The following is a 16,530-nucleotide window of genomic DNA, read 5'->3' as shown; positions in this document are numbered from 1 at the left end:
GTGATTATACAAACATGGCAACAGGCAGATATTTTTACCAGTCCAGCCACACTAGAAGTTTCCTGCTTGCTTTGATCTTGCCCTCCCTGCCTTTCTCACAGTTTGATCAAGATGTACAGGCAATGGCATGTGACATAGTTTAAAGATGATTTATAAGCATGTTGAACTTGTACAGTATTTTGTCAATGATTTATGTACTTCAGGAAGCTGATCTTGAAAATTTAAAGCATATGAAAACATTGGTGACACAATCCAATTAAAGTCTTGATCCTTACTTATGCTAATCAGGCTTTATACCCCTCCAGGGAAGCTGAACTCGTCAGCAGTTATTTCATGGTAGAATTCCTGCGCCAGCTGGTTTCTCAGCTGATGATCATGCTCATAGGATCATGCTCATTTCGGGCAGTCATACATGGAACGTCCTATCAGGACACACCTACTGACTTGCTACAAAATCCATCTCGTCGGGCAGTTCTGAATCTAAAAGTTGCAGCATCTGGTTATGCTGTCCCTCCACATGGTCGCTGCCTACTATCTTTTGTCTGCTGGATAATTGTGTTGGGTGAGTGAGGGGAGCTGATCATCTGGTCTGCTTCAGTGGTTATTGACCTTCCTCTAGGTGAGGCTTGTGTGAAAAAGACCAGTGGTGTTCTGCCCCTGTCTGGGCCTGGATCTTTGTTACTGCTTCCCTATGCTCAGCCATCTCTTCCAGCAGTACAGGGACTCTCACTCCTGGCTCAGGGCTCACTTCTTACCCATGCTACTTCTGCTTCCTCCTGCTCACTCCGAACCTGCTGCCCACTGAACAGGCACTGAAGCCAGGCTAGTGAGGTTACCTGAACCTGGCTAATGCAGTTCAGAGCCTCTCAGTCATTTCAGTGTTCTCTGCCCATGTTCCAATTATCTGAGGCACACTGCAAAAACAGTCCAGTCACCCTCAAGCTCTCTGCTGAGCCACAGCACCGTCCTTGCACCTCTCCAGTGAGGTCTTCCTTACTTGTTGCACCCCCTTGCAGGTTCAGCAAGACAGTCTGGACATGTAATGTACACTCAGGTGTTACAACGATGGTGTGAGCTGCTTCTTGCCAGAGAAACAAGGAAGTGAAAGGAGGAAAACTCAGCCTTGTAACAAATCAAAGTTTCCTGACTCAGATGCGTAGTTTGACACAATTACTTTACGAAAAAGCTTGTCAAATGTGAGTACCAAAACATTTTGTTTAATCAAGCATAACATATTGTACCATAATATTGTACCATAATATTAGTCTTGGCTGTGCTTGTGTCAGGGGAGTTCATATCACCATGAATCACTTGTTATGTTTTGTTTGAAGACTTCTGGTGGGCGGCTTGGGGTGAGAGACGTGTTCTTGTTACCTCAGGAATGTTCTCATTTAGATGATTTAGGCTTGAGAAGGGAAAATCCCCGAAACTGATATGGAAGTCAGATTCCATGCCCTGATGTACCCCCACCTCCCACAAGATTTTTGCTTGCTTGAAAATTTCCTGTATATCGAAAGTCAGCGTGAAGCTAGATGGATTGCTGCAATAACAGTGACCTGTGTCTGGATTGGGGTTTATCTCCTAGCCCATTCATATGATGTATGCCAAGGTTACTGAAAATCAGACATTGCCAGTGGAGAGGCATTTCTGCCCACAGATTCTTGTGGCTTCTCCTGCCATACATCTTTATTTTCTTACCCTAAAAAAATAAAAAAGAAGTAAACAAAACCTAGAGACCAAAACCAGCAAGTCAACGCAGCCAATTAATAAAGGAAAGAAGTACTCTATGTCAAGGGAGATGAACTGACCTGCCTCCCCCAACAGACTATTCAGCTGCCAGAATAACTGCTATCACAAAGCTTGTGCTTGACCCAGTCACTTTTTGTTCTGAAAACATTTCCTGCTGCAATAGACTGTTTGGCCCTGGCGCCTCTGTTTTCTTGTGTTTTTCACTGTCAGACAGTGTGTGGATTTGCATTACTTGTATCAGCACAGCAGCAGTCAGCAATATTTTAAACATCATCGAGGCGCAGGGAGTCAATGGCATCAGTTCTGACTGATGAAAATTGATTATTTTTGTTAGCAGCTTTTGCCAAGTATATTTACTTGAAAAATATTACCCATTCCTGTACTCATGTGTCTGTCTGTTCAGCACAACTCTGTATTACCTGGGAATACCTGGGCTTCTAAATAAGCCATAGTAGCATGGAATTCCACATCTGATAACTAGCCCCACCTTTTCTACAATGTTGGCTCATCTACCTTTACTCCATACACAGTGTGAAGCACAGATACACCCCTCAGGATAAGTTCACAAACTGAAGGTGTGATTGTATCATGGGTTGGTAACAGCTGTGATCCTTCAAGATCACAGTCCTCAGCACATGCTAGCAACCAAAGCAGGCACAACCAGATATACCAAGGCAATAAAAACTTGCTTAGTTTAACACTGTTAATTGTTTGGTCCCTCCCTACAAGCCTATCGCATTCTTCCCTTCCATGACAGCAAGAGCTTGCACCTTCCCAGGCTGTGAGGAACGGAAGCCAGACTGCAGCACTGTGCAGGAGCCAGGGAGTGTCTTAACATCAGGAAGCCATACGTGGCACGTGGTAAAGGTTTTACCCCTTTACATAGCATAAGGTGGGGGACAATGCCCCTAGGCAAGAGCTGATGCAGGAGTGGGGTTCATTTCTCGCCCTTGCCTGCTCACATTAGTGGGGTGCATACCCTCCAGTCACACACTCGCTCCACTAGATATGCAACCTTTTAAATATTCATATAGACCCTTATTATCAGGCAAGCTGACCACTAAGCATTTTTAGGGCTTTTGCCGTGATAAAAAGCCTTGGGAAAATGGTATGAGAAGAGGAGCAAAACAAATATGGAGAGTCAGATCCAGAAGGTCAGCTTTTGTGTCCACCTCAGTTTGTAGATGGCAATGAGATGCAGAAGTCTAATACCATGAACTTCAAAACTCTGGCTTGTACTCCTAGCGCCTACGTTCATAGTTATCAGGGTTTTAACAGTGAAGGTCCCTTGCCTGTGAATAAATGGAACTGCCTCGGCTTCTTCAGGCCTAGCAACTCATACCTCTCATACTTGCGTTGACTAGGATCTAAAAATTAGGCTTTCCTGAAGCGTGTCCATTTTGCTCCTTCTCTGGAAGACATGCTCCAGGCGGTTTTGGTACTTAGGAAATTAGTGGCTGGATTCTGTTCTTCTGTGTGCTTATGCAGAATCAAAGTTCTCCTTTCCTCTCTTTGCCCTGTCCTTCCCTCATTGACTGGGACCTTAAGGACTTGGGCTATATAGGTGTAGCAATGCTCTTACTTCCTTTGTTTGAAGCAGCTGCATTTTGCAAACAAGAATCACATATTCACTAAGAAAAAGAGATAAAATTATTTTAAAATTAAAAAAAATCATCCTTGATGACTTGATTAAAGCAAAATAGCTGGAATCCAAGTATGCTACACAACCAAGGAGCAGCTTACTTGCCCTCCAGCTTGTTCGGTCTTTAAAATCTGTAGAAGGAGCAGTTTCTCCTTCCCATCCTGTACTGATCCATTTGCACTTCCCATCCTCCTTCCCCGTACCTTGGACCCTGGGAACTGGGAGAGCCTCAGGCAGTGGGCAGAAATCTCAGGTTCAAGACAGTAAGTTTGAAGGAAGAATTGCAGTCATACTTCTCACTCCTCCATAAGTTCTCCAAACACTGAAGTCTTATACAGAAAAGTGTCTGTTTATCCTAGAAGAAAAGAGTGACTCTTTCTCTAACACTTGCTAGATGTTTAATCCCTGTGCAGCTTTGGTACCTAGCTCTTCATAGTGTATTCTTCTTTAGAGGAGGAGCATGTAAAGGTTTTAGGCATTAGAAAAAATAAAAAAAGGTCTTTTTAAGTATCTGGACCAGGCAAACTGAATGATTTGTATAAAATCCCATAGGATGTCTGTAAGAGCACAAGAACTGAACTGACATTTCTTAAGGTCTGGGCAACTGCCCACATTAGTGAACGCCCTTCCTCTTTCTGGCTGATTACAGATGTGTCCGCTTGCTGTGTGAAATGCCCGGGGCAGTGTGTGGTCTCTGGTAAAGAGCAAAAGAGCCAGGATTCAAGTTGTGCTGAAGCTTGTCTGCTTACCTGAGGCTATAAGAATTGCCTTTTCCTTATGATTGAGAGTGGGACAGCTGCTATTTTAACAGATCGCCAAACACTTGCAGCGGTATGGAGTATTTTACTTCCTGAAGTCACCTGTCCAATAGTTTACCACATTACCTGCCAAAAAGAGAAACATCAGTGCTCTTGCTCTGTTTTTGCCCAAGATTTATTTATAATAAAAACCTATTTCTATTTCATAAAACCAGATTTATCTTTAATTTCCCTTCGTGCTTTGAGGAGGAAAAAAGGGGCAGGGGAGGGGGGGAAGCAATAAACTATCATTTGGCTTCAGTTACTGCTTACTGTTTCTGAGAATTTAGCAGCCCCTGTGTAAAATCTTTAAAATCATGGTAAGCTATTCCCTGTGTGCCTTTGCATTACTTCAGAGAATTCACCATAATGACTTCTGATCATGACATTTCCTGATTGCAGGATTGCAACTTACTCCTGTATTAGAGAATGCAAAAATAGTGTTTACGGTTGAATTAACCAGGAAAACTGCACCTGCAGGGAGAAGTGTGAGGCATGTGATTGCTTTCCAGAACAGTAGAGCTATCAGCTTTGTGGCAAGGGCCTAGAGCTGGAAAGATTGTGTTCATTGTGTTGGGGGAATTCTTTGATTGACTGCTGAAGCTTGCCATATGTGTGAAACATTTGTCTGCTTTCCTCTCTATGATTACACTTATTTCATTAAATAAAGAGGGAAAGCTACAACGTTTACAATCCAAGCATCCTCATCTGTTGCCATTTCCTCCCAAAGCATCACCTTACGCTGAGGTCCATCCCCTTAACCAAAAGATCGAATGAAACTGATATTTATGTCTAAGCTAGACTTTTATCAATTTGTACCTCAGAAAACAAACACAAGCCTTGGTTAAGCTCTTGTTACTGTTGTTCTTTTTGTTTGCTTGTTGAGCAAATATTGCATAGCTATTATTAGTTCAGGTTGAGTTATGCTCACTGCAGAACTCATGAATGGAAAGGAGAAGGTCACTGAGCCCAAGCTCAGTAATCTTGTTCCTCATGCCCTCTTAACCATGATCCTTCCAGGCTATTCACACATTCATACTCTCCGCAGCTTGCACTACAGCAGGGAAATTCCCTGTTAGGCAGATCCCTCCAGCCATATAGACTGGATCTATCAGGAGAATGGCAAAAAGTAGACATAAGGGAAGAAAGAGAGCATGCAGAATCCCGTAGGTCAAACCTCTTCATTCCAGGTAAGATAATGAGAGAGAATGCATGATCAACACAGCAGTGGGAGCTACTGCCAGCCAACACAGCTGCCAGCCAACACAGCTACCCTCAATTTCTTTTTGTCTTCTCTGCCATGTGGGACTCTGAGAAATTTCTTCAGGACTTGTTTTGGTCTAAGACACCTAGGAAAGAAAGAAAGGAAACAATGAAAGAAGATGCTCACACTTACTGAACATCAGGGAAAGGAAGGTCTAGGAATATTTAGGGAAAGTTTTTCTAGCTATTAAAGCAGAATGGCTGATAACTATGCATACACGACTATAGAAGGAAACAACTGAAAATAGGGAACTCTTGAAGGAGAATCCAGCCTTCTCATGTTACTTTAATATTAAACCAAAAAGGTGTTTTCTGGTCTACACAGCTTTTTATGTAGTTGTGAAGATCTGAGCTCTGTTGTAATTTAGTTTTGTAGTGCAGTGTGGGTTTGAGGTACAATGAGTCACTGGACAGGGGGGTTAATGTAGGGGACTGTGCCTTACCAGGGAACTCAGTCTTGTGCTGTCTCTTACCTATATGTTATGATTTAGGTTTTTATTCTGTTTGCCATTTGCTGTTTTGCTTGTGTGATTTGTAACAGGAACGTCACAGTGCTGGGAAGGAATCTTGCAGGTCAAGTCCAGGCTCCTGTTGTCATCAAATATTGTTACAACCATCACAAATGATGCAAAACTGTGCAGTATGAATGCCCTGATGGGATCCAATCTTAACAAATGGTTGTTATTTGCAGAGTGAGAGTCCTGCCAATTTGGAATGAGGCTGAAATCCTAAGCTGAAAATGAGGAAAAGGGAGAAGCCAGCTGAATGAAACTAAAGAGACCTCATCACCTTGCAGCTGCTGCAATGTGAGAAAATGACTTATCTAGGAGATTAAAAAGTTTCAGAAGGCTGGATGCTTGCAAAAAAATCTACTGCTCCACCTGCATGGGGAGTGTGGGAGTTTCTAATACCTAATCACATAATTGATTACTTTTCTGAGAATAAAGGAGCTACTCTATAGGTAGCAATTTCTGTAAGTCGGCAGACAAAATAGTGCTGATTGAATGACTTTGCAGGATCACCTGTCCACAAAGCCACTTGTGACTGCAAAGCTCTTCTGCTGCCATAGCAGAGTTTCAAACAGAAATTACCACATTTTCCCAGTATGTGGCTGGATTAAGAGTTTGGTGAAACATTATGAGTTTAGCAATTCATCACACCGAAGGAAGGGTCATAAAACTGCAGGAGGAGTAACAAAGATGGTACATGGCTTCTTTTGAATGGTGTACAGCAAAACTGGTACAGAATCAGGCCCCGAGCACTGTCGCATATCTCGGGAGAGATATCAATGACATTCACAGGTGCTTGGATCTCATTGGGTTCAAAACCCAGAAGCCTCTGTTTGTATAAGGGCAAGAACATCACCACTCCACTGAGCTCCTGGTAACGTGCTTGTGTAAATTGGAGAAAGTCTAGGAAAGTGCTCCTGAAATGTTGCTAACCCTTGTTTCAAAAAGCATGTTAGTGTAGGATACACAAACTGAGGCGACTCCAGACATTGATTTGAGCCTCGAAAATACAGTAATAATTGCTAAGTCAGGGAGAGAGACCTGGTAAAGCTGCTAGGTAGGTGCAACAGCATCACACAGAAAAATAAGATACAGGTCAGGCAGAAGGAGTAAATGGACCCTCTTCAAGGGCACCCATTAAGTTCAGAAGACAGTAAACAACTTGAATGTTACAATACATAACAAAAAACACTTTCAAATGAAGCTTGGTTCAAGGTTTTCTGCTTCTATATTTCAAACAGGAAAAGTTGTGAAAACTAGTAAAAGAAGAAAAGTTACAGAAAACCTGGTGCTTCTAAAACCCCTGCTGGGAAAAGCCTTTTACAGAGCTTTCTAGAAGAATTAGCTAAAACTCATACACTGTTTGCTAAACCTCTATGTTAAGAAACAGAGGGATAAGGACTGGCAGAGAGAATTTGTTTCAATGCCCATGCTTAAAATCAATCCAAAGTTTTAAAGAAAATATTGGGCTCTATCCCAAAGCAAAGATTGTTGCAATTGCTGGACAAGGCAGTTGGCTGATGTCTTTCAGGGGGAAACTGAGGTTGGAACAGATGAAACCAAACACTGAAGAGGCTGCTTAAGCTTATCCACTCTTTCACACTACTGAAAAGAGAGGCAGACCACTAGGTGTATAAAGAAGGCTACATGGGGTGAGGTGGAGCATGTTGCTGTGGCAGTAATAAAAGATGGGCTCACACCCATCTCTCATCATTTCAAGAACACCAGTAGCATGGCATAAAGATCACTATGTGTTATCTGCAGTTAAGGACATATTTGCCTTATTAGCTGGTGATAAGGATTTCCTTAAGGTATACTCAGTCTAATCCTACATAAAATGGAGACTGAAGATAATAAGAAGTGGTGTTAAGAAACATTAGCTTACCATGGTATTTTGCTGTAAAACAGACTGGTGTTTAGAACAAATGTGCTGCCTTTGCCAGAAAAGACATCTTGCATTGGTTCCCCTTAGCATGACAGGAATGGTAACTGCCCATGCATTGAAGAATTGTATTGAAATGCCTCTTGCCTTGGTTTGTAGGTCTTTTAACTCTGCCAAGCTTAATTATGCCCACATTGAGAGAGAAGCCCCCAAATGCACTCTGGGGATGTAAAAGGTTTTGCCACAGGTCACTGTCCTGTCATTTAAATGTTCACACAAAGAAGGCAATGGGCACGACCATTACTTTTGAAAGCCTACTGCTATGACATTCACATCCCAGAGTCCCAGTCAATAAGAAAATGCAGCCTATTTGTTATTTTACCATTAGAAGCAGGCGATAACAGTAAGCAAGCAGCAAAAAGGACAGTCTGTGTGTTTTGCTGCAGGCTGAGTAAAGCCTCAAGGAAATCGGGAATAATTAATTCTAGTTTCAACAATAGATTATAGTACAAAAAAGGACTACTTCATAACTCCCCTGTGGCCATAGAGAACCATCACATAATATTTTTCATAAAATAATCAACTCCACAAGAGGAGCTGTTACAGTTTTTGCTCACCCATCTCCTCAGAATCATACAGGGAAGGGTGAGACTGTCTTAACGAAGGAGACATAAAGATCTCAGCGTATTCGACCTGCATGCTGCCACAGACACACTTGATGTCTGCAAATACATGGGGGGAAGCAGAAAAGCCAAGGAAAGGCCACAGAGCAGCACTGGCAGAAGCACAAATACATATTGTTAGTTTACAAACTAGTATAAATTTTCTGGTAAGGCCAGCGAAAATTAATTACCTTTAAATTGGCACATAGTAAGTTTGTGATGGTGAATGTAGCACTGTAACCTACCTGGGAAGTTGCCTTCAACCTTATATTCCTTATCGACGCGGCAGCCTTCCCTCTAAAGCTCTTTCCAACACAGTTCCCTTCCTTTTTCTGTGGCCGTGTACTTGCTGCAATCAGGATCTGTCTCACTTCTTGCAACTTCTTGCAACTGCTGATAACCGCATTCCTTTCCAGGGCCTCTGATCTTACAGTATTCCCTTTGTTAAGTTTAAGTTTATAAAAGGGACATTAAAGGGCTTAAATCTTGAGGTTCAGGGCCCTCAGTTAATTGTTTCTCAAAAGAGCCTTATCTCTGCCATTGCTTCTATTAATTGATTTAACTGTGTACAGTCAGGTACAATAATACAAAGCAGGTAAACTGAGGTGCCACCTGATATTTATTTCTGAAATATTAGTAGACATATAGCATATGTCTACACGCCTCTATATACAAAGTTTTATGGCTTTATTTGTTTTAGGAGGGCAATACATATATAAGAAGGTTGATTCATCTATGCAACCTATGTATGGGTATATATATGCAATCTATGGTAATGGGGACCGTTTATGCAGCACAGTTCATAAGAACTCCCATAAGTACAAGAAAAACTGAGGAGTAATAAATTACTCTTTCACAGCCGTTTCATGTAGACTATTAGGTTCATTTATAGAAATATGATTAGATTTCAGTAAATGCATGGTCTAAATAGCCTGAAAGATCCAATGTGTATCAAACACATCCTGAATTATGATGAAACTGTGAAAAATTGTCTCCCTTTATGGAAGGCAGCTCTTGAACAGAATGTGGATCACACAGATCACAGTTTTTATCCAAATGGCTGTTTGGAGTTATTTGAAATGCATCACATTATTGTCTTACCATCCTGCCGTAACAATATTAGCAGAAAGTTTGATCCAGATATTTAGCAAGAGAAGTATGTTGTGAGTCCATGTGTACCTAGTAAATGTACAGCGTGCCAAGCCACGCAACAACCGCTTCACTGGGTTTATCAAACCCCTATGAGGCCTCCGCAGAGGGCACGTCTCCATCAGGTCCATTATTGTCCACACTGCTCAACATCTGCAGTATAATTTGTCACATTACAGTCATGTCACAACCATTATTTGGAGCCTTGCTGACACACTTACTTTGAGGAACCAAAAGTCTGTTCAGCAGGGCCCAAAGGCAGGATATGAAGTCACAAACTGAAGAAGGTGACATTATAGCATCAGTGAGGAGGAAATTGTTATTGAAGTAGAAATTCCACTTTCCACCTTCGTGCAATAGCACACTGTGCACTGGAGTCATGCTGGTAGAAAAAAAAATTGCAGATAGGTTGGAGAGGTCCATATACAACAGAACAACTGATTTTGTACCATTTTTCTCAAACATCCTGAGTTGCATCCTCACAATATATCGAATAAAGTCTGAAAAAAACAGCGCTGGAGAAGGATGCAGTATTTTCAGTATTATAAGGTTGAGTGTAACTGCTTTATGGGAAATGAACAGCACCAGATTGAAGTACGAAATTCTGTAGATGAGTAGCAGATGGCAAATGAAGGCACGTGAATACACGCATCCCATACTAAGCCAGGCTCATAATTTACTAGAGATCTGTGTTCTGCTTTTACAGCTGGTAACTGTTTCCTCTAGGTGTTCATAAAGAGTTAAAGTTGAATCAGAACTCACATATTGTTTCCCCTTAACTGCAAATATTTACATATTTGTAAAGCATTCTGTTAGTGCTTACCCTGTTTTGAAGCTCACAGGAATCAGGCAGAGCAGCCCTACAGGTGTAGGTACAAGTTTGTACACATCTACACCACGGTTATTTAGAAGCCCTGTAAGCAACACCTTCTCTTCACATTGACTTAGTGCAGAGAATAAACACAATGTTAGCCAAATTGACAACTTGGTAATATAATTGCTCCAATACATAAATATTTTTGGATTGTGATTAGAGGAATTCATAATTAGAAATGCACAGTCATTTTAAATATCCCATGGTGTTTTCTTTGGAGCCAAAAGAGACAACACAATAGTCAATTAAACAGCCTTCCTTGAGCGTGATTTCTTATATGCATCAGAAAAGCAAAGAGCTTGGTGTTCATCGGCTTTACATCCACATATGCTTTTATCTTTGGAGTGTCTTCAGAGTCAACCAGGAGAAATTTACAACATGTTTATTCAGGACATAAACCCGCATTAATGCATTTGGAACAACGTGTTCTTGCTCCCATGCACATAATGAAATTTGCCTTTGACTTGAGTGGGAGCAGTGCTGGCTGGGCTCTCCGCAGCTACTGATTATACATGTCAATATTAGGCTCTGTTTGAATGATGCTGTATTATGCATAAGAATAAAGTATCATGGAGTTGTTGTGAGACACCAGGCAACATAATTACATAGATTGCGAGAGAAATACAAAGCAAAATATAGCACTATATGTTAATAGCCTTCCCTCGTTATATCTGGACCTTTATTTACTTAATTAGGAATTATTTTAAAGTTAAATCTATATTTATTTTTCTGATTATGGCCTTGTTCTGAATGTACATACACTGAGAAGCCCTTGTTGACATGTCTGAGCAGGATATTGTATTTTATTAAATTTACTTTGGAGACTTCTGAAGCCAGTTGCTAGCACGTTTGCAGTCCCAATCACACTGAAAATCAAATATGAACATGATCTTAGAATAATACCCATATGTTGTTCCTGGATGAAGAAAACAGTGTCACCCTGTACTGTTAGACTACAGGAGGCCAAGGTACACTTCATTGTAACTTCAGGTAAAGGAGACTGATTTTTTTTCAGAATTACATTCATTTAACAGGATATTAGAAAATATTTCCCGCCCTGCATCCACAGCAGTATGAAAGGAATATTTGAAATATGTTGCTATCAATGTCTGCAAACAATAATCTTAGCAAGTACAAGTGCTGTTACTAACTGAGGTAATATTGATCTTATATATTTGTCCTTAAAATAAGGAAACAATCCTAGTCACAGTTCATAAATGTGGAAAGGTGGCGCAGAGGTATCTAGTGACCATCTGAATTCCACACAGAAAGAATGGGGGAGAGAAGGAAACAAAGGCCCAGCTCTGAACTCAAACGATATTAGAATCTGTCTTCTCAGAAAGAATAAATACCTACTCTTTCCATGTAATTATTACATGTATTGGGTTTGTGTGGCAAGGGTTTGGTAGCAGGGGGACTAGCGGGGTGGTGTCTGTGAGAAGCTGCTAGAAGCTTCCCCTGTGTCCAACAGAGCCAGTGCCAGCCAGCTCTGAGATGGACCCACCACTGGCCAAGGCTAAGCCCATCAGCGACAGCGGTAGTGTCTCTGGGATAACGTATTTAAGAAGGGGAATGAAAATAAACCAAACTGCACCATTGCAGCCAGGAGAAAGGACTGAGAATATGTGAGAGAAACAACCCTAGAGACACTGAGTGAAGAAGGCTGGGGAGGAGGTGCTCCAGGTGCCGGAGCAGAGATTCCCCTGCAGCCCGTGGTGAAGACCATGGTGAAGCAGGCTGTCCCCTGCAGCCCATGGAGGTTAATGGTGGAGCAGATATCCACCTGCAGCCAGGGAGGACCCCACACTGAGCAGCCTGAAGGAGGCTGTGACCCTGTGGAAAGCCCGTGCTGGAGCAGGCTCCTGGCAGGAACTGTGGCCCCACTGAGAGAGGAGCCCATGCTGGAGCAGGTTTGCTGGCAGGACTTGTGACCCCATTGGGGACCCACGCTGGAGCAATCTGTTCCTGAAGGACTGTCTCCCGTGGGAGGGACCCACACTGGAGCAGTTCATGAAGAACTGCAGCCTGTGGGAAGGACTCAGGCTGCAGAACTTCATGGAGGTCTGTCTCCTGTGGGAGGATCCCCACACTGGAGCAGGGTAAGGGTGTGAGGAGTTCTCCCATTGAGGAGGAAGGAGCAGCAGAAACAACCAGTGATGAACTGACCACAAACCCCCCCATTCCCTGTCCCCCTGCACCACTTGGGGGTTGAGAAATTGTGAGTGAAGTTGAGCCCATGAAGAAGGGAGGGGTGGGGTTTTAAGATTTGGTTTTATTTCTCATTATCCTACTCTGATTTGATTGGTAATAAATTCAGCTAATTTCCCCAAGTCGAGACTATTTTGCCCATGACGGCAATTGGTCAGTGATCTCTCTGTCCTTATCTTGACCCACAAGCCTTTTGTTATAGCCTCTCTCCCCTGTCCAGCTGAGGAGGAGAGTGATAGAGCACCTTTGGTGGGCACCTGGCGTCCAGCCAGAGTCAACCCACCATATGATATAAGCCAGATTTTAAAAGCCCTCAGTCAATAGCAGGATTCCTCGGTGGATTTCATACCTAATCATAGGTATGAAATACCTTAGATTTTTTGTGACCAAACTTGACATTCAAAATGAGTAGCTAAATTTTAACGGTTTTCTCCAAAGCAAGACCCTTCATGTTCTCATAATGTCAAAAAGGTTCTTCAGTTTAAATATCTAAGCTGTAACAGGACATAATAGTCTTGGGCTGGAGCAGGTCACCTGAACCAACCCGGGTGCTGTATAAGGCTCCCAAAAAGGAATTCAGCAGCAGAGAATGTTAAGAACAGAAATAAGAGTGATAGTACATTGCAGGCACATGCAACAAGTGTCTTGCAATTCAGTAACAGTCTGTAACAGATCTAGCAACAGAATCAAGGTGGTTCATCTTAAAATCCCACTGATACTTGGTAAATCTTTAGTTAGAGCTACCCTACCTTTACATCACTTACAGTGAGGACAGTCCTAACTCCGATCGGCTGGCAGTCTGCCCTATGTTTTCCAAAGCCTGTATTAAATCAGTGCTGGGTTTACAGTAATATGATTATGTTTCCAGCCAGGAAATGACATGTTTTCGGTACTAAGGTGTCATTTTCTTTCTTTGAGTTTCCATGTTTATTACTGGTATGAGAGTTGCAATCTTTAAACCGCATTATGTGTTAAATTTGTGATTCCTAAACTGAAAACCAAAACAGAGCAAGAGAGAGAATAAATGAGAATCGAAAGGAGCCAGGAGGAGGTTAGCAAAGACATGCAAGCTTTCTGCAATGTATCAAACAAAAAAAAAAAAAAAAGGAAGTAAAAGAGGAATGAGGAATAACTGGAAATCGGTAACTCACAACTGGCTAAAATAATAAATTCCTCTGTTTTAATTGGGGTTTGTTGTAGTGGGAACAACATAGGATTTGGCTATGCAGTGCAAGAACAGCTGCCACAGAAAAGTCGTGCCCTGCTACACCAGCACGTTTTTTCCCTTCGGTACCTGCTGGAACTGCTGTGCACCAGAGGGACGGCGCACCCCCGCCCTCCCTCCCTCCTGGGGCATGGCCTCCTTGCGCCCACAGCCAGGGCTCACCGCCACGCCTGGCACCCTGCTCACCAGGCGCCAGGCTCTCACACCTGGCTCCTGCCTCGCACGCTGCCTGGCGCCTCAGCCTACCCCGCTGCAGCGCACGGGCCTCCCTCCCGTGCCGTGATGCCACGTGTGAGATGCAGTAAGTCCCGCTGACCTGGAGCCCTCCAGCCATCAGCACATGGCGTGGGGAGGAACTGCCACTGCAGCCATCCGGGCAGGAGGGAAAGGGGTGTGCTGTGTCCACATCGGATTTATGGCCTCCCCCTATCCACGGGCAGCCCCAGCACAGCCTCAGGCACAGTTTAATGTAGCACTCCTTCACGTGTAGGAAATGAAAGTTTCTAAGAAGGCAACATATATACAGGGGAAGCCATGACCTTATCTCTTCCTTATGCCTTCACACCTCTTCAGAGCGCGCTCGCTCTCCTCTCCCTTGTGCACGCACAGACCTGGCTGGCCTGTAGAACAGGAACTGAAGACAAGAATGCAGCTTCTTCCTCATGCACCTCCACAGAGCCGGCAAAGATGGATGAGCCGCTCCTGCTGTGGGAGGAGCAGCTGTCAGGGCTTGCTGATGGGAGGTTCCAGGAGACCTGCAACCTACCTAGCTCTGGGACAACTCGCACGTGCTGTCCTCCGTGTTTTCTAATCTCTGCCTCATTACGTGGAGTTGAACAATTGTATATATAGTATCCAGTAAAACAAGGCAATCAAGCACAATCTCAGAGTCACGAATGCAATACAAATACCTGACAGAAGCTCACGGAAGACAGGAAATTGAGAGAGACTGCAAATATCAACAAGGCAGAAAATTAACTCCTGTGGAAACTGCACAATTAGAAGCTTGGGCAGACACGGATAGACTCAACTTCCAAAAATCATGGCTACAGTTAGTGAGAAACAATCTAATACTTGGTGAATGGGTGAAGGCCAGAGGCCAAAACACCTCCAGAGGCCAAGCAGAATAAAAGTCAGCAAGTAGGATTATTTGCTTCATTTTGGCACTGGAAAACACTTGGGCCTGCTTACTTTGGGAGCAGGAGGGGCGGAAATATTTCTTCTTGGCTTGGTGTAGAGTGACTGCACTGTTATTCTGATTTTGAAACTCAAGATGGTGGCACTGAGAAAAATAAGATATATGAACGTATTGTTGGATTTTTCACACTTACCTCTTCCTTCAAGTATGATGCCCTCTGCACAGAAACTCAAGCGGGACCAAGGAATGCTCTGGAGAGGACCGGAGCCGTCTGGTGCACTAGAGGAGGGTGGATGTAAGAACTAGGCTACAGCTTTAGGATTACTTAGTACCCCTTGAGTGGATGGCTGCAGGTAGATGGCTGTAGTAGCATCATTCATATATGCACTGAGCAAATGCCAAAGTTGCTGGCACTGTTCACTCTGGTAGTTCTAGTATGGAAGTCCTGTCATGCAACGTGGGCTGGGGTGTCGGAGCTGGAGCTTGAACCATCCAGTGTTTGGAGCATCCATAAAACTTGCCTTGCAACTATGCAAGTGTACGTGTTCTGTACTCTCACGGTGATGTCCTATCATCTGAGCATCCATCTGTCAAAGCAAACTGCAATTGCTGGCATAGGAACACAGCCGACTTGTATGAGGGCTCTGAAGAGAGAGGATTTACATTCCACGCTGATTCAAAGGCAGGTGTGGTGCAATCTCCACACACTGAATCTATGCAAGCAGGCTACATAGACTTATTTAGAGGTGCTCAAGGAAGCGTAAGAAGTTACGGAAAGAAATAATACAGAGCAAAATATACCGGTAACATTGCAGTAGAGCTGCAATGATTCCATGAGTCACTCAGATACGGTATAAAGCACATTTGGAAAAAACAAAGAAAAAAAAAAAAGGCAGTAAACAGAGAACATTTTATGTTAGCCGGTGCATGTGTTCTGGGAATCTAAAGTTTTCAAGGTTTTTCCTCTGCTATCCTGAGTCTTCCTTGATGAAAGCAGAGGTGCTCAGATGACTGAATGCATGAAGAGTTAATGCCTTAAGGGGAAATTCTAGGTAGCAGGGGACTGGCTCCCCACATACCCGAGGTGTCTGGCCGGAGCCCTCCGCCAGCCCGCCGGGCCCTCGGGCGGTGCCCGGGGCGACCCCCAGGCAGGCTCACCGCCTCCGCCCGAGCCGGGAGGGTCCGGCGGGCCGCGGGGGAGCTTCAGGCGGCCCCGGAGAAGTACTAAAGGTGTCAGCAAGGCTTCAGAGAGCCTGCCGGGTGCTGGGCGAGGGGCTAGGCGAAGCGGCGGCACCCGCTTCCCCCGCGGGAGCCCCGGGTGGCACCGGGCCTGTGCACCGGGCGCCCCTCGCCCCCGCTCCTCCGGCCCCGGGCGCTGCCCCCACCCCCTCGGCCTCCCGCCTTCCCCTCCCCTTCCCCTCCCGGTCCCTCC

General features: G+C 43.8%; 1 long non-coding RNA gene across 1 annotated transcript; it reads right to left on the bottom strand.

The window, feature by feature from the left end:
* Positions 1–229: 229 nt before the first annotated feature.
* LOC135313933 (uncharacterized) lies at positions 230–8,841 on the bottom strand. Its single transcript, XR_010373437.1, has 3 exons — positions 8,750–8,841; positions 4,141–4,275; positions 230–1,699 (listed from the first exon to the last, which is right to left on the bottom strand). It is a non-coding gene; the product is annotated as an uncharacterized LOC135313933 (long non-coding RNA).
* Between the last annotated feature and the right edge of the window lie 7,689 nt (positions 8,842–16,530).

Source organism: Phalacrocorax carbo, chromosome 1 (genome assembly GCF_963921805.1).
Source record: "Phalacrocorax carbo chromosome 1, bPhaCar2.1, whole genome shotgun sequence".
Taxonomy (NCBI): domain Eukaryota; kingdom Metazoa; phylum Chordata; class Aves; order Suliformes; family Phalacrocoracidae; genus Phalacrocorax; species Phalacrocorax carbo.
This window is presented reverse-complemented; position numbering and strand designations above follow the sequence as displayed.